Below are 17670 nucleotides of genomic sequence, written 5' to 3' on the forward strand. Positions count from 1 at the left end.
ATTGAAAGTAGAGTTGCACGTAGACAGGGAAGTGAAGGAGGTGTTTGGTACACTTTACTGATCAGTGCATTGAATATAGAGAGTTGGGAGGTCGTGTTGCAGCTGTACAGGACATTGGTTAGGCTGCTTTTGAAATATTGCGTTCAGCTTCGGTCTCCCTGCTATAGGAAACATGTTGTGAAACTTGAAAAGGTTCAGAAAGGACGTACATGGATTTTGCCAGGGTTAGACGATGTGAGCAAAGGAGAGGCTGAGTAAAAGCTTGAGGGGCCATGGATAGGCTGAAGGAGCCAAAGTCTTTTCTTCCCCAGAGTAGGGGAGTGCAAAAGCTACAGCGCATAGGCTTAAAATGAGGTTGAAAAGATTTAGAAGGGAGCTTAGCAGCCCACTTTTTCATGCGGAGGGTGGTGCGTGTATGCAGTGAGCTGCCGGAGGATGATACAGTTATAACATTTAAAAGGCACCTCGATGGGTACATGAATAGGAAAGTTTAAGAGGGATATGAGCCAAATGCTGGTAAATGGGACTAGATTAATTTAGGATATCTAATCGGCATGGAGGAGTTGGTCCAAAGCGTCACTTTCCATGCTGTGCATCGCTATGACTCTGTTCTTTTGGTTTGCACTGTTCAAATGATTTAGTCCTAATTTTTAAAAGTTTAATTTTGTACATGTATTTCCTCTTAGAAGTCAGTATTCTGGTGAATGTGCATTGTGTCCTCCTATTTTTTTTCTTACCATGTGAATCTCATTGCTGCATTTGGAGCCTGTTATGACTTCATATGAGTTCAAGCCTTTCATCACAAGGGCTTGATATATTACCTTTTTTAAACAACCTTATTAACCCTGTGCTGCAATTATTGTCTAGTGGACCTTTATCTGCAAAGCATTAAGTTTATCTTTATTACTGTTTTTCCAAAATGTCACAATTTGCCCTTAGACATTTGAAATGCATTTTAAACTTCTTCACCTCCAGTTAGCTGCGTATTCTTTTTCTAAAGAAAGAATTATGCTTCTATTACTGTCATCTGCAAACTTGTACATAAAATCTATTGATAGCCACAGCAAACAGAACTGAATCCTGTGGGATTCTGTTTTCCACTTCATCCTCAATAGAAAATATGCTTTCAACTCCAGAATCTGTTTACTTCCTTTTTAGTGAATGATGTTTAAAAATTGGCTATGTACAGACGTCACTTCGCATAATGCAGGACTTGAAAATGGAAGACATGTTAAAGTAAATCTGTAGTAAAATGAAATTACGAACTTGGCCAAATGAACACTTTGAGTTGAAACTTGAAAGCTAAAAATAATTATTTTCGCCCAGTCTGCTTTCTTAGCTGTGGTATGTTTGGCTGATTTGTCTTCACTTAACTCTCTAAAAGTGGAAGTCTTTTTGAGAAGACTTGTAGCTCAGGTTGGTTCTGGATGTGAGATTGCTCGCTGAGCTGGAAGGTTAGTTTTCAGACGTTTCGTCACTTTTTTTTTATTTGAAAAAATATACTTTATTCATAAGATGTACAAAAAAATAAAACATTTATACACCTACCCAGTCATGCAAACCGCTCTGGGTTACCCAGGGGGTACGTACACCAACTGAAGGAAAAACAAACAAAGAAGAAAAAAAAAACCAAAGCAAGAAAAATACCCCGGCAGTCGTCACCCCGCACAGTCCCAGTTGGCCCCCTGACCAGTTGGGGAAGGCGCCAGCTGGGCCCAGTTACCAGACAGGGCCCTTTTTTCCTATTCTGGACGAGGGGTTTCATACCGTGGTCTTTCCCCACCGCGCCTTGGCGGCAGATGCCCCAAGCTTTAGCGCGTCCCTCAGCACGTAGTCCTGGACCTCGGAGTGGGCCAGTCTGCAACATTCGGTCGGGGTCAGTTCTTTCAGCTGGCAGACCAGCAAGTTGCGGGCAGACCAAAGAGTCTTTCACGGCATTGATGGTCCTCCAGGCGCAGTTGATGTTGGTCTCGGCGTGCGTCCCCGGAAACAGCCCGTAGAGCACAGAGTCCCGCGTCACGGAGCTGCTCGGGACGAACCTCGACAAATACCACTGCATCCCCCTCCAGACCTCCTGCGCATATGCACACTCCAGAAGGAGGTGATCGACAGTCACATCCCCCCCGCAGCCACCTCGAGGGCAGTGTACGGTGGCGCAGAGATTCCGGGCATGCATAAAGGATCTCACTGGCAGAGCCCCTCTCACCGCCAGCCAAGCCATGTCCTTGTGCTTGTTTGAAAGTTCTGGCGATGAGGCATTCTGTGAAACGACTTTGGCAGTCTGCGTGGGGAACCACACGACGAGATCCACCCTCTCCTTTTCCCGAAGGGTCTCGAGGATACTACGTGCTGACCACTGCCTGACGGCCTGGTGGTCAAAGGTGTTTCCTTTCAAAAATTTCTCGACGAAGGACAGGTGGTACGGAACGGTCCAACTACTCAGCGTTCCGCGGCAACGAGGCCAGGCCCATCCTTCGCAACACCGGGGACGTAGGACCTCCGTAAGTAGTGACACTTGGTGTTTGCGTACTGAGGATCTACGCACAGCTTGATGCAGCCGCACACAAAGGTAGCAGTCAGGGTGAGGGTGGCGTTCGGTACGCAATTTCCCCCATTTTCCAGGTCCTTTGTACGTGGTGTCCTTGCCGACCCGGTCCATCCTCGACCCCCAAATGAAGTGGAAGATGGCCCGGGTGACCGCAGCGGAGCAGGTCCAGGGAATAGGCCAGGCCTGCGCCACACACAACAGTACCGAAAGCCCCTCGCACCTGACAACCAGGATCTTACCCGCGATGGAGAGGGAGCGGAGCGTCCACCTGCCCAGCTTCTGCTTCAGTTTGGTGATACACTCCTCCCAAGTCTCAGTGCGCACCCCAGCTCCACCAAACCAAACACAGCAACTTCAGTTAGTCTGTCCTGACGCTGAAGGGGATGAAGGAGCGGTCGTAACAGTTCCCGAAGAACATGACCTCGCTCTTACCCCTATTGACTTTGGCACCCGAGGCCAGTTCAAACTGGCCGCAGATGTCGAATAATCTACTCACCGACCGACGATCGGTGCAGAAGACGGCGACATCGTCCATGTACAGGGAGGTCTTGACCTGAAGATCTCAGCTGCCTGGGATAGTCACACCCTTCAGGCTCACATCCTTCCTGATGGATGCAGCGAAGGGCTCCACACAGCACACGAACAAGGCAGGAGAGAGCGGGCAGCCCTGCCTGACTCCAGATCCATCAGGAAAACTGTCCGATTCCCACCCGTTGATTGAGACCGCGCTAACGATGTTAGCGTACAGCAGCCGGATCCAATTGCGGATGCCCTCCCCGAACCCCAGTTTGGAGAGGACGTCCCTCACGTAAGCATGAGAGACCCTGTCGAAGGCCTTCTCCTGGTCCAGGCTGACGAGGCAGGTGTTCACCCGCCTGTCCTGTACGTAGGCGATCGTATCCCTGATGAGCGCGAGGCTCTCAGTGATCTTCCTGCCCGGCACAGCACAGGTTTGATCAGGGTGAATCACCAACTCCAGGACAGACCTGACCCGGTTGGCAATGACCTTGGCCAGGATTTTGTAGTCCACGTTCAATAGTGAAATGGGACGCCAATTCTTAATTTCTTCCCTCTCCCCCTTCCTCTTGTAAATGAGGGTGATGATGCCCTTCCTCATGGACTTGCATATTTCCCCTGCCCGAAGCACACTATCGTACACCTCCAGCAGGTCCTGGCCGACCAGGCCCCACAGAGCGGAATACAGCTCGACCGGTAAGCCGTCGCTTCTGTGAGTCCTATTCCTCTCCAAGGACTTGAGGGCTCTGGTCAGCTCGTCCAGGGATAATCGGCCGGTCCAGCCACTCCCTCGTGCCGTCGTCTAAGACCTCCATGATAGACGGCAGGAACGACTCGGAGGCCGTGCTGTCCGTGGGCTTCGTGTTGTACTGTCCGGCGTAGAAGGATCTGCTGATCCTCAATGTCGGGCCAAGACGTCGTCCTCCTTCAGCCGGCTAAGCACAGAACTCTCTTCGCGCACCTTCTGAAAGAAGAAACTCGAGCACGTCGCGTCCCGCTCCACGGAGCGGACCCTGGAACGGAAGATTATCCGGGAGGCCTCCGCAGCGAAGAGCAAGGCTTGCTGGCCCTTCACCTCACAGAGGTCCTCCGTGACTTCGACCCCCATCAACTGCAGAAGGAGCAGGTTCTGCACCCTTTTCTGGAGTCGCGACAGCTTTCCCCGCCTCTCTCTCGCCTTCCGAACACCCTTGAGGACAAAGAACCTCTTGATGTTCTCCTTCACCGTCTCCCACCAGTCGCCCGGAGACTCAAAGAGGGGTTTCACGGTTCTCCAACCGGCGTACTCCCTCTTAAGCTCCTCGACGTTCTCTGGGGTCAACAGAGTTGTGTTGAGCTTCCACGTCCCCTTGCCGGCCGGCTGGTCGTCCTGTAAGTGACAGTCGGCCAGCAGGAGGCAGTGGTCAGAGAAGAACACCGGCTCGACGCCGGTGGACCTGACCGAAAACGCCCGTGACACAAACAGGAAGTCTATCCTTGAGCGAATAGACCCGTCTGGCCGCGACCAGGTATACCTCCGCTGCGTTCCGTCTGCAGGGGTGCTGAAGACGTCGAGCAGCTTGGCGTCCTTCACCGTGCCCATTCGGAATCTGGATGTGACGTCCAGTTGACTCACCCCACCCGCTGTCCCCACGCCGGATCTTCCATCTGCATTGATGATGCAGTTGAAGTCTCCGCCTAGGATGACCTGCCTGGACGTAGCCAGCAGGGGTGGAAGCCGCTGCAGGACGGCCAACCGCTCATTCCGTACCGCTGGCGCGTACACGTTGATCAGCCTCAGGGGAGCATTCCTGTAGGTGACGTCAGCCATTAGGAGGCGCCCCTCCACCACCTCCTGAACTTGAGAGGTGGTGAAGTCGCGCCCCTTCAGCAGAATAGCCAGGCCCGAGGAGCGACAGTCGTTACCCCCCGACCAGATCAAAGGCCCACAGGTCCAGGCGCCGGACCATTTCCCGTACCTGCTGAGGTGCGGTATCCCGCACTACTGCAGAAACACGAGGTCTGCCTTGATGGTGGTCAGGTAGGCCAACGTGGATACACATCTTGCGGTGGACTTGACACTGTGCACATTAATGCTCGCAACTCGTACCCCCATTGTGGGCAGTGACCGCAGTACCCTCCCCAAGTCCAAGGTCCAGCCCCTCCATCTGTCCCTTCATGCCCATTGCCCGGGCTAACTGCCGGACGCTCTCTGGGCTGAGGAAACCGTCCGTGCTGCCTTCCGGGTGGCATCCCCCCATCGGGGGTCCGGCTCTGGGTCAGGCTGGGGATGCACTGTTTCCTCCTTCCCGCCTGGAAGTTCCGGCGGGCCCTCCAGTGCCCCAGCGGCACTTGACTGGGTGTCGGAGGGAGCCTCAGGATGCCTCCCGTCACCTGGAAGCGTGGTGCTGCTTTCCTTCTCCGTCGAGATCTTTAACTTCTGCTTCGGGCGGGCCCTCTCCAAATCCCCCTCGTCAGAGGAGCTCTTGTAGCCCCCCGTAGTTGCCTCTTCCCGCCTGATGGTTGCGGTTCCTGGGCCCGTCGATGCACCTTACTACTCGCTTTCCGGACCGCCGTCCACTCCCCTGGGTCGCCGGTCGCCTGTCGCCACTTCCATTGACCTTGGGTTGTCGGGGGTAGTGGGGCAGGGGTGATAGCGGAGCCTGCAGGGGCGCTTTGCTGGCCTCAGGCCCATCCTGCGGGGCTGGGCCCTCCTGCACGACTTGACCCTCCTGCACATTAGTGGGGTCCTTGCAGGGCCCTGGTGCCTTCCTCTCCTCGGAGGTGGGGGGGCTGGCCCCGCATTGCCCCTGCCGGCGACCTGGGCGTAGGTGGTCCCCCGCCGCGGTCATGCCCTATAGAGGTGGCCCGCTTCCCCGCAAAGGTTGCAGCTTTTCTCTTGTGGGCAATCCTTTGCAAGGTTTCCCTCCTCTTTGCAGTCGGCTGCCACGTGACCTGACCTACCGCAGGCGTGGCACACTTTAGGTTGCCCTGCATAGGTCAGGTAGCCCCTGCTCCCGCCGATCGCGAAGCTGGACGGCGGGTGTACAACGTTCCCGTCCGCGCCCATCCTCAGCGTCACCTTGACCTGCCTCTTACTGGTCCAGATGCCAAAGGGGTCCGTGATGTCACTTAGGTCCCCTTCCACCTTCACGTACCTTCCAAGGAAGGTCAGGACATCAACTGCAGGCACATGCGGGTTGTACGTGTGTACAGTCACCATACGGCTCCTCTGCGCTGGCATCACGAACAGCAGGACAGCGGTCAATACAGAGAGGGGACCCTCAACTCCTTTCTCCTTGAAAACCTTCAGGAAGCGCTCGCAAAGCTTGGCACTCCTGAAGGTCACATCGTAAAAACCTCCTCCGGGGAAATCCTGCAGGCAGTAAATGTCCGCAGCAGCGAACCCGCAACAGTCTAACAGGACCCTCTTCACGAAGAAGGTGCGGTCCACAGGTGCACCTTCATCCACCTTCTTCACGGAAACACGTATGGTGTTCTGGACCCCTTGACCTGGGGCACGAGCACTTGCCGCAGCCATCGTTGCAGGTTGGCTGCTCCCCTGAACCAGCGTTAGGCCGAAGCCAGCATTAAGATCCACCGGTCGCAAGGGTGCACAGCCAACCCAACGTCCTCCTTTCACCTCCAAGACAGCGCTTTCCTCCTCTCAGTCCAAAAGAGAGTGGGTCTTTACTTTGTTCCAGAAGTAAGCTGGTTCACTGAGCTTGAAGGTTTGTTCCCAGATGTTTCGTCACCATTCTGGGTAACATCATCAGTGAGCCTCCGACAAAGCGCTGGTGTTATGTCCCGCTTTCAATTTATCTGGTAGATACCACCCGCTGAGAAAAAGAATAGGAAATGACATCACCAACACAGGAAATGGCATCACCAACCCAAGGAAACCAAACCAGATAAATGGACTGTTGCGGGTTCGCTGCTGCGGACATTTACTGCCTGCAGGATTTCCCCGGAGGAGGTTTTTACGATGTGACCTTCAGGAGTGCCAAGCTTTGCGAGCGCTTCCTGGAGGTCTTCAAGGAGAAAGGAGGTGAGGGCCCCCTCTCTGTATTGACCGCTGTCCCACTGTTTGTGATGCCAGTGCAGAGGAGCCGTATGGTGACTGTACACATGTACAACCCGCATGTGCCAGCAGTTGTTGTCCTGACCTTCCTTGGAAGGTACGTGAAGGTGGAAGGGGACCTAAGTGACATCACGGACCCCTTTGGCATCTGGACTAGTAAGAGGCAGGTCAAGGTGACACTGAGGATGGGTGCGGACGGGAACATTGTACACCCGCCATCCAGCTTCGCGATCGACGGGAGCAGGGGCTACCTGACCTATGCAGGGCAACCTAAAGTGTGCCACGCCTGCGGTAGGTCAGGTCACGTGGCAGCCGACTGCAAAGCCACCATCTGCAGGGAGGAGGGACACCTTGCAAAGGATTGCCCACAAGAGAAAAGCTGCAACCTTTGCGGGGAAGCGGGCCACCTCTACAGGGCATGCCCGCAGCGGGGTGCCACCTACACCCAGGTCGCCGGCAGGGGCAATGCGGGGCCAGCCCCCTCCGGAGGAGAGGAAGGCACCAGGGCCCTGCAAGGACCCCACTAATGTGCAGGAGGGCCTGGTCGTGCAGGAGGGCCCAGCCCCGCAGGATGGGCCCAAGGCCAGCAAAGCGCCCCTGCAGGCTCTGCTCGCCCCCCTCGACAACCCAGAGTCAATGGAGGCAGCGACCGGCGACCCAGGGGAGTGGACGGCGGTCCGGAAAGCGAGGAGTAAGGTGCATCGACGGGCCCAGGAACCGCAACCATCAGGCGGGAAGAGGCAACTACGGGGGGCTACAAGAGCTCCTCTGACGAGGGGGATTTGGAGAGGGCCCGCCCGAAGCAGAAGTTAAAGGTCTCGAGGGGGAAGGAAAGCAGCACCACGCTTCCAGGTGACGGGAGGCATCCTGAGGCTCCCTCCGACACCCAGTCAAGTGCCGCTGGGGCACTGGAGGGCCCGCCGGAACTTCCAGGCGGGAAGGAGGAAACAGCACGTCCCCAGCCTGACCCAGAGCCGGACCCCCGACGGGGGGATGCCACCCGGAAGGCAGCACAGACGGCTTCCTAAGCCCAGAGAGCGTCCGGCAGTTAGCCCGGGCAATGGGCATGAAGGGACAGATGGAGGGGCTGGACCTTGGACTTGGGGAGGGTACTGCGGTCACTGCCCACAATGGGGGTACGAGTTGCGAGCATTAATGTGCACAGTGTCAAGTCCACCGCGAGATGTGTGTCCACGTTGGCCTACCTGACCACCATCAAGGCGGACCTCGTGTTTCCGCAGGAGTGCGGGATACCGCACCTCGGCAGGTACGTGAAATGGCCCAGCACCGGACCTGTGGGCCTTCGATCTGGTCGGGGGGTAACGACTGTCGCTCCTCGGGCCTGGCTATTCTGCTGAAGGGGCGCGACTTCACCACCTCTCAAGTTCAGGAGGTGGTGGAGGGGCGCCTCCTAATGGCTGACGTCACCTACAGGAATGCTCCCCTGAGGCTGATCAACGTGTACGCGCCAGCGGTACGGAATGAGCGGTTGGCCGTCCTGCAGCGGCTTCCACCCCTGCTGGCTACGTCCAGGCAGGTCATCCTAGGCGGAGACTTCAACTGCATCATCAATGCAGATGGAAGATCCGGCGTGGGGACAGCGGGTGGGGTGAGTCAACTGGACGTCACGTCCAGATTCCTGATGGGCACGGTGAAGGACGCCAAGCTGCTCGACGTCTTCAGCACCCCTGCAGACGGAACGCAGCGGAGGTATACCTGGTCGCGGCCAGACGGGTCTATTCGCTCAAGGATAGACTTCCTGTTTGTGTCACGGGCGTTCTCGGTCAGGCCCACCGGCGTCGAGCCGGTGTTCTTCTCTGACCACTGCCTCCTGCTGGCCGACTGTCACTTACAGGACGACCAGCCGGCCGGCAAGGGGACGTGGAAGCTCAACACAACTCTGTTGACCCCAGAGAACGTCGAGGAGCTTAAGAGGGAGTACGCCGGTTGGAGAACCGTGAAACCCCTCTTTGAGTCTCCGGGCGACTGGTGGGAGACGGTGAAGGAGAACATCAAGAGGTTCTTTGTCCTCAAGGGTGTTCGGAAGGCGAGAGAGAGGCGGGGAAAGCTGTCGCGACTCCAGAAAATGGTGCAGAACCTGCTCCTTCTGCAGTTGATGGGGGTCGATGTCACGGAGGACCTCTGTGAGGTGAAGGGCCAGCGAGCCTCGCTCTTCGCTGCGGAGGCCTCCCAGATAATCTTCCGGTCCAGGGTCCGCTCCGTGGAGCGGGACGCGACGTGCTCGAGTTTCTTCTTTCAGAAGGTGCGCAAAGAGAGTTCTGTTCTTAGCCGGCTGAAGGAGAACGACGTCTTGGCCCGACATTTTGAGGATCAGCAGATCCTTCTACGCTGGACTGTACAACACGAAGCCCACGGACAGCACGGCCTCCAAGTCGTTCCTGCCGTCTATCATGGAGGTCTTAGACGACGGCACGAGGGAGTGGCTGGACCGGCCGATTATCCCTGGACGAGCTGACCAGAGCCCTCAAGTCCTTGGAGAGGAATAGGACTCGCAGAAGCGACGGCTTACCGGTCGAGCTGTATTCCGCTTTGTGGGACCTGGTCGGCCAGGACCTGCTGGAGGTGTACGATAGTGTGCTTCGGGCAGGGGAAATATGCAAGTCCATGAGGAAGGGCATCATCACCCTCATTTACAAGAGGAAGGGGGAGAGGGAAGAAATTAAGAATTGGCGTCCCATTTCACTATTGAACGTGGACTACAAAATCCTGGCCAAGGTCACAGCCAACCGGGTCAGGTCTGTCCTGGAGTTGGTGATTCACCCTGATCAAACCTGTGCTGTGCCGGACAGGGCAGTAAGATCGCTGAGAGCCTCGCGCTCATCAGGGATACGATCGCCTACGTACAGGACAGGCGGGTGAACACCTGCCTCGTCAGCCTGGACCAGGAGAAGGCCTTCGACAGGGTCTCTCGTGCTTACAAGGGGGTTCGGGGAGGGCATCCGCAATTGGATCCAGCTGCTGTACGCCAACATCGTTAGCGCAGTCTCGATCAACGGGTGGGAATCAGACAGTTTTCCTGTTAGATCTGGAGTCAGGCAGGGCTGCCCGCGCTCTCCTACCTTGTTCGTATGCTGTGTGGAGCCGTTCGCTGCATCCGTCAGGAAGTATGTCAGCCTGAAGGGAGTGACTAACCCAGGCAGCTGAGATCTTCAGGTCCAGACCTCCCTGTACATGGACGATGTCGCCGTCTTCTGCACCGATCGTCGGTGAGTAGACTATTCGACATCTGCAGCCAGTTTGAACTGGCCTCGGATGCCAAAGTCAATAGGGGTATGAGCGAGGTCATGTTCTTCGGGAACTGGGACGACCGCTCCTTCATCCCCTTCACCGTCAGGACAGACTACCTGAAGGTGCTGGGAGTTTGGTTTGGTGGAGCTGGGGCGTGCACTAAGACTTGGGAGGAGCGTATCACCAAACTGAAGCAGAAGCCGGGCAGGTGGACGCTCCGCTCACTCTCCATCGCAGGTAAGAACCTGGTTGTCAGGTGCGAGGGTCTTTCGGTACTGTTGTATGTGGCGCAGGCCTGGCCTATTCCCTGGACCTGCTCCGCTGCGGTCACCCGGGCCATCATCCACTTCATTTGGGGGTCGAGGATGGACCGGGTCGGCAGGGACACCATGTACAAAGACCTGGAAAACGGCGGAAAGGGCGTACCGAACGCCACCCTCTCCCTGACGGCTACCTTTGTGTGCGGCTGCATCAAGCTGTGCGTAGATCCTCAGTACGCAAACACCAAGTGTCACTACTTACTGAGGTTCTACCTGTCCCCGGTGTCGCGAAGGATGGGCCTGGCCTCGTTGCCGCGGAACGCTCTGAGTAGTTGGACCGTCCCGTACCACCTGTCCTTCGTGGAGAAATTTTTGAAAGGAAACACCTTTGACCACCAGGCCGTCAGGCAGTGGTCAGCACGTAGTATCCTCGAGACCCTTCGGGAAAAGGAGAGGGTGGATCTCGTCGTGTGGTTCCCCACGCAGACTGCCAAAGTCATTTGGCAGAATGCCTCATCACCAGAACTTTCAAACAAGCTCAAGGACATTGCTTGGCTGGCGGTGAGAGGGGCTCTGCCAGTGAGATCCTTTTTGCATGCCCGGAATCTTTGCACCAGCGCACGCTGCCCTTGAGGTGGCTGCGGGGGGGATGTGACTGTCGATCACCTCCTTCTGGAGTGTGCCTATGCGCAGAAGGTCTGGAGGGGGATGCAGTGGTATTTGCAGAGGATCGTCCCGAGCAGCTCCGTGATGCAGGACTCCGTGCTCTACGGGCTGTTTCCGGGGACGCACGCCGAGACCAACATCAACTGCGCCTGGAGGACCATCAATGCCGTGAAAGACGCTCTTTGGTCTGCCCGCAACTTGCTGGTCTGCCAGCTGAAAGAACTGACCCCGACCGAATGTTGCAGACTGGCGCACTCCAAGGTCCAGGACTACGTGCTGAGGGACGCGCTAAACCTTGGGGCATCTGCCGCCAAGGCGCGGTGGGGAAAGACCACGGTATGAAACCCCTTGTCCAGAATAGAAAAAAGGGCCCTATCTGGTAACTGGGCCCAGCTGGCGCCTTCCCCAACTGGTCAGGGGGCCAACGGGGACTGTGCGGGGTGACAACTGCCGGGGTATTTTCTTTGCTTTGTTTTTTTTTCTTTTAGTTGGTGTATGTACCCCTGGGTAACCCGGAGCGGCCTGCATGACTGGGTAGGTGTGTAAATATGTTTTATTTTTTGTACACCTTATGAATAAAGTATATTTTTTCAAATAAAAAAAAGTGACGAAACGTCTGAAAACTAACCTTCCAGTTCAGCAAGCAAACTCACATCCATTTTCCACTTTTCTTTGCACTTGCTCAATCTCCTGTGGACTGGTCAGAACCAAATGTCTTCTGGTGAGGGCGCTTCAAATAGTCCATATCCTTAGACCACAACCTGTCAAAGTGATTCCTTTCTCAGTTACTACACTCACCCATTTCAATGATGACGCAGTAATAGGATAGAAGATTTATGTACAGCAGACAAACTTAAATTAACTTTTTATTATTAACACCAATGCAACGTTTAAATGCTAAACATTGGCTGTGAGTGTAATGAGAGCTTAGATTTTTCTGATACATCGCGCACATTTTACTTTTGAAATCTGAAGGAATTTGCTATGACTTCAGTTCAGTATGACACCGATAAGTTCAAGTGAACAAACAGAACAGATGATCTTTTGTTTTAGAAAGTTCCAGGCCAGATTTGAAATTAAGCAGCTTTGTTTTTTGAAAATTATACCTTTTACTTAATAGCTTGAACAAAAGAAACAAATTAAGATCTTGTCTTAAAATGATTTAGAGGTCAGTGCTCAAAATAGATGGGGTTAGTAGGTTAATTCTCCTCTGAAGGCCTCCAAATCATCCAAGAAAATTCACTCACTGGCGATCAGTCCAGAGTTAGATGGCTCCTGCATGTAGAAAGGACAGAGTCTGAGAGAAGCGGCTCCTCTAATGCTGGCTTGTTACCATCCTGTGCTTGCTGCTGCCATTGTTGGTGACCTTCTCAGTAGGCAAAAGTGAGAGGGAAACAGGACATGGTTGGAGAACAAATGGAGCAGGGTTAGGAAGAAGGAAAGTAAGTGAACAGACCTATAGGGGTTGTAAGGATGGAGGGCCTGTTTTTGGTGTTAGAGACTTTGCTGATTTTTCTCTTTTTTTTAATTTTAAATTTTTATAAGTTGTGGATCGGGGAGGAGAACTGGCAACTGTGAGCTAAAGATGACTTTTGGATTCTGAGTAACACCTTGTGTTGAACGGAAAACAAACCAAACAGCTTTTAATCATCTGTGAGGCCAGGCCTGGAAGTTAATTGCCAGTTGATTCCTGACCAGAAAGTTCTTAGACGCTATCACCAGGGAAAAGCATTATTTTATAAACAGATAGCTGAAGTTGGCAGTTAACAAGGTTACTTCATGGAAATAAGTTCCAGCAGGTCTGGAAAAGGCCTTATGCTCAAGCAGATGGCAGATGTTGATGGTAACCGGGACCTCGTGAAGGAGGCAGTCAGTCTGTCATGAAGTGGCCAGAGTTTGAATTGGGTTTTGGTCTGTGTTTTCTGGGTAAATTGGTTCTGGCTATTAATGCCACAGCATGAAAGATCCGTGCCTAACCTTTCATGAGCAGCTCTTAAAAGTTCAGAAAATAGGTGACAAATATTGCTGCCACTGTTTGAATGAAGTGTAAAAGTAACCCTGAATGACATTTTCAGAAAATCAACCAAGAAGCTAAGTTCTATGCCTGTGGAGCGAAGCATCGTGAAACCACTAGCCGGTTTTGTTACTTTCATTTATTTACCCCGATGTCTTTTATATGAATTTGGGTGAATATGAAGGCAGTTGAGTTTAAAGTATCAAACAGTTGGATTACTTAGTTTAGTTTTATTTTGCACAAGTTACTATATTGTTAATAAATTACTGAGTCTTTTGTTTAAGATGCAAATAGCATCTGGAATTGATTATTCATAGAGTGGGGTTCGATTTAACTTAGCTGGATAGCTGGTTTGTGAGACGGAATAGTGCTAACAGTGTGTTTTCAATTCCCGCACCAGCTGAGGTTACCATGAAGGATTCTCCTTCAACCTGTCCTCTCACCGATGCCCAGTTAAAGCACCATCAGCCATCCCTCTCTCTCATTAGCGAGCAGCCCTATGGTCTGGTAAGACTATGGCAATTTGACCATGCCTTTATTCACTGAGTCTGGGATTGGTTCTTAATTAGACTTTGAATAACCAATAGGTTCGCTTTTGAAGGCCTTTGAACATTTTGATTTTCTGGTGTTGTGAGTACAGAGGTGTTAGAAAGGTTGATTTGGTCTGGCTGTCTGTTTCCATGGCGTAACACTGAGGTGTAACAAGACAGGGTTTGCTGGGCCCTGCTGCTGGAGTGGAGAAAGAAGCTGCTGAGAGCTGGGGAGGAAAAGAGGCTGGTAGGTGTGTTGAGTGGGGAGAAAGAGACTGCAAAGGAGTGCTGAAGGAATACTCTGGCACCCCCAAACTAGGAAAACATAAAATCGTTGATATAATGAAAACTTGAAAATGGAATCTCTAACTTGATGCTGCATTTGATTAGCAGCTACTGCATGGTGGGAAATTTAGTGGATTATTCTATTGTAATGAGCAATCAGTTATTAAAAGTAAATCTTGAGATTGAGATTTGAGATCCAGTAAAAAGGATAGTAACTACCTGGTTGAAATGTTCCATCTTTGTGCACATCTGATAGAAATGCTTTGTGACATACCAATCTGTGGAAGGTACATTTTGATATGTTGGCTTATAGTACGTATGAGAGTTACCTTGGGAAATGAACCCCTTTGCTTGTTTATGTCTATTGTGTTGTGCTTATTTAAATACTGTGGTACTTAAGATATTAATGCTTTCCATGTATTTTGTCCATTTGGAATGATAGAGGCTTAGTAATTATTGAGGATATTGATGAATTCTTCTAATTCTACTCCTGTATGAGTGGGAATGGGCAGGGGAATTGATTTGTGCAAGGATTTCTTGATTTCACAGAATAAACTATTCATAATATTTTTGGCCTTCACCAGTTCTATATCATGTGCTACCTATAATAGCTACCTTTCATATTTGTTCTTTTTATTTCTATTCCTGTAACTAGATGATTTCATACTATGGGGGCAAGTGGAAGAATGTGTAGTTTTGAAAAGCACAGTCTTTCTAACTAACTGCAGTTTACTGATACTGCATGTTGTTCAGAAGATGTTATTAATTAAAAAGTTGACGATGCTTGGTTGTGGAAATGCTAAACATTTGAAAATGCAAATCATGTGTTTTGTGCATGTGTTGATTTGAACATTTGCCCTTGGATTTGGAATTGAGGAATAAGTGCCATTTCAGTAATGTAATGTTTATGACAGTATTAATTAAGCATAGTATGCAAGAGCATTCTCTTGAATGGAGGATGGAGTTTACTTTCTCCTTGTCGTTTGGCTTATCACTAAGCCAGATTAAAGTATCCTCATTTGAGAGAGAATCACTTTATTAGTGTACTTTGAGAACAATAAGCAGGTACTATATTAAGTCCTTGTATCCTGAGCTTCCCAAAGTAGTAAATCCTTGATAGTACATTTACTCTTATTTGGTTTCTTCAAAAAAAACTTTCTAATTGAGCAGAGTGGAATTAACACGTCTTCCCCTCTCTATATGTTATTAATGAACAGTACACGCTGTATCATGGTAACATGCCTGTGATGCAAGGTTGCAAAAAAAATGTCATCACCAGAAATTAATGAAAATATATCAAATGTTGAGGTGTGAGTGATAAACCAATGAGTTTTGGATAAGATCTAACTAAGGAGTTCTTGTTAAATAATTGTCATGACAGCAATATTTTTCAAAACACACTGTTCATTTTTTGCTCATGCAAAATGCAGCAGTTCTGTTTTTATAAGCCTGCTACTAATTCATTTTGTCTATTTCTTGATGTCTATTATTGGCAGTTCCTTAAACATTTATCACACAGTTGGAAAAGTTGCCTTTCCATTTAGAAATCATAGCAGTATTGTGCTTTTTAAGGCAGACAGACAAGCTGTTTCATCTTCTTCAGCCCAATTTTTCCACCATCATTCTTGAATCTTTTGTTTCTCCTTTCCCCTTGACAATACTGACTCTCCAGTTGTTCCTTCAGCTTTGTAAATTACACCTGGAAGCAAATCTTGAACATTTTATTTGTAACATAAGAGCAAAATGTTGCAGAAGCTAGAAAACAGAAGTAAAAACAGCAGAGACTGAAGAGACTGAAATCTGGCATTATCAGAGGGAAGCAATGATGCAAGGTCATCAAGCTAAATCTTCTTGTTTAATTTATTGTTTTTTTTTAATTCTTTTGCTCGCTGTTAGTCACATAATTTTAAAAATTGTCTTCACTGTATTTCAAACTTCTTGACAGTTCTTGCACCCAGCCTTGATTTGAACCATTTCTGATTTCTATTTTTCTGACGCTCTTCTGTCTCATTTATGTTGCTCAACTGAGTTGTGTATTAATTCTGCAGCACTACTGAAATTGAAGTTCTAGTCCACCTTGTGTCCATTGAAGACAACAGCCAGTTTTCAGACTTATTTATTTTTGTCTCTGGAATTGTTCTGGTACAAAGCAACAGCACTGACAACATTGAATTTTCACAGTATATAAGCTTTTATAATGGCCAGCCTAATTTAAGCTCTCTAAAGAATTGGTATTGGTGCCTGAAGTAATGGAAAGTTTAAGAAGTGTGTTGTTCATCTGTTATCAGGTAGAATGTCTAAGTCCAATTTTCATGCCAACCATAAAGGCTGGTACTTCAGGTCTGTCAGATAGTAAAGTATGTGACCATGTCCGTGGTCGAGTTGTGAGTTATCTCCAGTAAGTTAGCTCCACTCCAGTGGGGAGCTTGTCGGCAATGAGGTAGATCAAGAACAGTGTTGGAATGATGATTCAGCCCTGCTTGACACCAGTCCAAACACAGTGGGTCAGTAATGGAGACATATGTTGTTACCATGACTTCCACGTCATTGTGGAGCAGGTGATGGATGGTGACTAACTTCATGTTGCAGCCAAAGCATAGAAGGATGCTCCACAATGCTTTCCTGTTAACTTTGTGAAAGGTGTTTTGTCAGATCAAAGAAAGCCATGTATAGTAGTAAGTTCTTTTCTTTTCTCTGCACTTCTTGTGCAGCGAAAAATTACAGAACCAGTGGAAAATTGTTCAACCTCTGCTGCCTTCAACCCAAAACAGAGGCACTCAAATCAGTGTCATTTAGCTGCGGCATGCAGATGATGCTTGCATATGTGCAGCCTCAGAGGATATGCTCCAGGCTATCGTCAGCACCTTTAGGGAGGCATACGAGAGCATGGGTCATACGCTCATCAGCCGCAAGATGCAGGTCTTCCACCAACCTGGCCTGGCACTGTGGAATGAACCTCTGATCATCAAGGTCCGTGGGAGACCTTCAAGAATACTGACCACTTCCAAACTCCTCGAGTGACCTGTCAGCCACAGCAGCTAGTAATGAAGAGATCCAGCATCAGTGTGCTAGCGCAGCCTTCAACCGCTTGAGGAAAAAGTCTTTGAAGATGACAACATCAGGCCTGACACCAAGATCATGGTTTACAAAGCTTCAGTGCTCCTGGCCTCCTATATGGTCCTGAGACGTGGATTATCTATGGCAGACTCCTCAAGGCACTGGATCAGCACCACCAACCCTGACTGCGCAAGATCCTGTAAATCTGTTGGGAATAAAGTCTCACCAACACCAGCATCCTAAGCCAGACCAAGATTGAGGCAGTGATCGCCCTTGATTGGCTACGCTGAGCCAGGCACACCGTCCGCATGACTTGCATGAGACTCCCCAAGCAGATGCTGTACTCCTAGCTTTGAAACAGCAGGTGAGTTCTATGTGGACAGAAGAAGTGCTTCAATGGTACCCTCAAGATCTCACTGGCGAGGTGCAGAATAACCACAAATGCTGGGAAATCAATAGCCCAAGACTGTGTGTGCAGACTGGAG

At 50.8% G+C, this 17670-nt stretch overlaps 1 protein-coding gene across 9 annotated transcripts in view; it reads left to right on the forward strand.

Annotated features, from left to right (window-relative positions):
• The window catches only part of znf618 (zinc finger protein 618), a 228833-nt gene that overhangs the window by 66590 nt on the left and 144573 nt on the right, over positions 1 to 17670 (forward strand). The window lies entirely within an intron of this gene.

This window comes from Stegostoma tigrinum, chromosome 29 (assembly GCF_030684315.1).
Source record: "Stegostoma tigrinum isolate sSteTig4 chromosome 29, sSteTig4.hap1, whole genome shotgun sequence".
NCBI classification, from domain to species: Eukaryota; Metazoa; Chordata; class Chondrichthyes; order Orectolobiformes; family Stegostomatidae; genus Stegostoma; species Stegostoma tigrinum.